Source organism: Nothobranchius furzeri, chromosome 3, assembly GCF_043380555.1.
Source record: "Nothobranchius furzeri strain GRZ-AD chromosome 3, NfurGRZ-RIMD1, whole genome shotgun sequence".
Taxonomy (NCBI): Eukaryota; Metazoa; Chordata; class Actinopteri; order Cyprinodontiformes; family Nothobranchiidae; genus Nothobranchius; species Nothobranchius furzeri.
In genome coordinates this window covers 32,844,037-32,848,018 of record NC_091743.1, presented here as the reverse complement: position 1 = coordinate 32,848,018, position 3,982 = coordinate 32,844,037, and positions in this window count along the sequence as shown.

Here is a 3,982-nt window from a genome sequence, read left to right as displayed (position 1 = left end):
CCCAAAGGTCACCGGGCCTGGTGTCACTTTAAAGAAGTAGTCCAATTACACCTTTGAGGTATTATAACTTGGTTTCTGAATGTCCGAAAGAGATCAGGTTTGTTTTAATGTACTCCAACCAACAGCCCCTACAACCACAAAAAGGAATGGTGTCATTAACGCTTATGGTTTGTAAATGGCACCCAGAATTATGTTGCACGAAGCACAATTTCACATCATTCTGGGTCCATTTGTGTGAAAACAAGGTCCAATCAGGCTGAAACGTTACAAGAAGGTAGAATCTATTGAGTTGTAAGTGATCTGAACGTTTCATGATGATAGCACTTTCCTAAGGGGGTCAAACCATGTCCCAAAGGTCACCGGATCTGGTGTCAATTTAAAGAAGTAGTCCAGTTACACATTTGTGGGCTTATAACTTGGCTTCTGAATGTCCTAGAGAGATCAGGTTTGTTTTAGTATACTCCAATCAACAGCCCCTACAACCACAAAAAGGAATGGAGTCATTAGCACTTATGGTTTGTAAATGGCACCCAGAATTATGTTGCAAGAAGCACAATTTCACATCATTCTGGGTCCATTTGTGTGAAAACAAGGTCCAATCAGGCTGAAACGTTACAAGAAGGTAGAATCTATTGAGTTGTAAGTGCTCTGAACGTTTCGTGATGATCGCACATTCCTATAGGGGGTAAAACCATGTCCCAAAGGTCACCGGGCCTGGTGTCACTTTAAAGAAGTAGTCTAATTGCACCTTTGAGGGCTTATAACTTGGTTTCTAAATGTCCCAGAGAGATCAGGTTTGTTTTAGTGTACTCCAATCAACAGCCCCTACAACCTAAAAAAAGGAATGGAGTCATTAGCACTTATGGTTTTTAAATGGCACCCAGAATTATGATGCACGAAGCACAATTTCACATCATTCTGGGTTCATTTGTGTGAAAACAAGGTCCAATCAGGCTGAAACGTTACAGAAAGGTAGAATCTATTGAGTTGTAAGTGATCTGAACGTTTCATGATGATAGTACTTTCCTAAGGGGATCAAACAATGTCCCAAAGGTCACCGGATCTGGTGTCAATTTAAAGAAGTAGTCCAGTTACACATTTGTGGGCTTATAACTTGGCTTCTGAATGTCGTAGAGAGATCAGGTTTGTTTTAATGTACTCCAATCAACAGCCCCTACAACCACAAAAAGGAATGGAGCCATTAGCACTTATGGTTTGTAAATGGCACCCAGAATTATGTTGCACGAAGCACAATTTCACATCATTCTGGGTCCATTTGTGTGAAAACAAGGTCCAATCAGGCTGAAACGTTAAAAGAAGGTAGAATCTATTGAGTTGTAAGTGATCTGAACGTTTCATGATGATCGCACATTCCTATAGGGGGTCAAACCATTTCCCAAAGGTCACCGGGCCTGGTGTCACTTTAAAGAAGTAGTCCAATTACACCTTTGAGGGATTATAACTTGGTTTCTGAATGTCCTAAAGAGATCAGGTTTGTTTTAATGTACTCCAACCAACAGCCCCTACAACCACAAAAAGGAATGGAGTCTTTAGCACTTATGGTTTGTAAATGGCACCCAGAATTATGTTGCACGAAGCACAATTTCACATCATTCTGGGTTCATTTGTGTGAAAACAATGTCCAATCAGGCTGAAACGTTACAAGAAGGTAGAATCTATTGAGTTGTAAGTGATCTGAACGTTTCATGATGATCGCACATTCCTATAGGCGGTCAAACCATGTCCCAAAGGTCACCGGGCCTGGTGTCACTTTAAAGAAGTAGTCCAATTACACCTTTGAGGGCTTATAACTTGGTTTCTGAATGTCCTAGAGAGATCAGGTTTGTTTTAGTGTACTCCATTCAACAGCCCCTACAACCTCAAAAAGGAATGGAGTCATTAGCACTTATGGTTTGTAAATGGCACCCAGAATTATGTTGCACGAAGCACAATTTCACATCATTCTGGTTTCATTTGTGTGAAAACAAGGTACAATCAGGCTGAAACGTTACAGGAAGGTAGAATCTATTGAATTGTAAGTGATCTGAACGTTTCAAGATGATAGCACTTTCCTAAGGGGGTCAAACCATGTCCCAAAGGTCACCGGATCAGGTGTCAATTTAAAGAAGTACTCCAGTTACACATTTGTGGGCTTATAACTTGGCTTCTGAATGTCCTAGAGAGATCAGGTTTGTTTTAATGTACTCCAATCAACAGCCCCTACAACCACAAAAAGGAATGGAGTCATTAGCACTTATGGTTTGTAAATGGCACCCAGAATTATGTTGCACGAAGCACAATTTCACATCATTCTGGGTCCATTTGTGTGAAAACAAGGTCCAATCAGGCTGAAACGTTACAAGAAGGTAGAATCTATTGAGATGTAAGTGATCTGAACGTTTCAAGATGATCGCACTTTCCTAAGGGGGTCAAACCATGTCCCAAAGGTCACCGGATCTGGTGTCAATTTAAAGAAGTAGTCCAGTTACACATTTGTGGGCTTATAACTTGGCTTCTGAATGTCCTAGAGAGATCAGGTTTGTTTTAGTATACTCCAATCAACAGCCCCTACAACCACAAAAAGGAATGGAGTCATTAGCACTCATGGTTTTTAAATGGCACCCAGAATTATGTTGCACGAAGCACAATTTCACATCATTCTGGGTTCATTTGTGTGAAAACAAGGTCCAATCAGGCTGAAACGTTACAAGAAGGTAGAATCTATTGACTTGTAAGTGATCTGAACGTTTCATGATGATCGCACATTCCTATAGGGGGTCAAACCATGTCCCAAAGGTCACCGGGCCTGGTGTCACTTTAAAGAAGTAGTCCAATTACACCTTTGAGGTATTATAACTTGGTTTCTGAATGTCCGAAAGAGATCAGGTTTGTTTTAATGTACTCCAACCAACAGCCCCTACAACCACAAAAAGGAATGGTGTCATTAGCACTTATGGTTTGTAAATGGCACCCAGAATTATGTTGCACGAAGCACAATTTCACATCATTCTGGGTCCATTTGTGTGAAAACAAGGTCCAATCAGGCTGAAACGTTACAAGAAGGTAGAATCTATTGAGTTGTAAGTGATCTGAACGTTTCATGATGATAGCACTTTCCTAAGGGGGTCAAACCATGTCCCAAAGGTCACCGGATCTGGTGTCAATTTAAAGAAGTAGTCCAGTTACACATTTGTGGGCTTATAACTTGGCTTCTGAATGTCCTAGAGAGATCAGGTTTGTTTTAGTATACTCCAATCAACAGCCCCTACAACCTAAAAAAAGGAATGGAGTCATTAGCACTTATGGTTTTTAAATGGCACCCAGAATTATGTTGCACGAAGCACAATTTCACATCATTCTGGGTTCATTTGTGTGAAAACAAGGTCCAATCAGGCTGAAACGTTAAAAGAAGGTAGAATCTATTGAGTTGTAAGTAATCTGAACGTTTCATGATGATCGCACATTCCTATAGGGGGTCAAACCATTTCCCAAAGGTCACCGGGCCTGGTGTCACTTTAAAGAAGTAGTCCAAGTACACCTTTGAGGGATTATAACTTGGTTTCTGAATGTCCTAAAGAGATCAGGTTTGTTTTAATGTACTCCAACCAACAGCCCCTACAACCACAAAAAGGAATGGAGTCATTAGCACTTATGGTTTTTAAATGGCACCCAGAATTATGTTGCACGAAGCACAATTTCACATCATTCTGGGTTCATTTGTGTGAAAACAAGGTCCAATCAGGCTGAAACGTTACAAGAAGGTAGAATCTATTGAGTTGTAAGTGATCTGAACGTTTCATGATGATCGCACATTCCTATAGGCGGTCAAACCATGTCCCAAAGGTCACCGGGCCTGGTGTCACTTTAAAGAAGTAGTCCAATTACACCTTTGAGGGCTTATAACTTGGTTTCTGAATGTCCTAGAGAGATCAGGTTTGTTTTAGTGTACTCCATTCAACAGCCCCTACAACCTCAAAAAGGA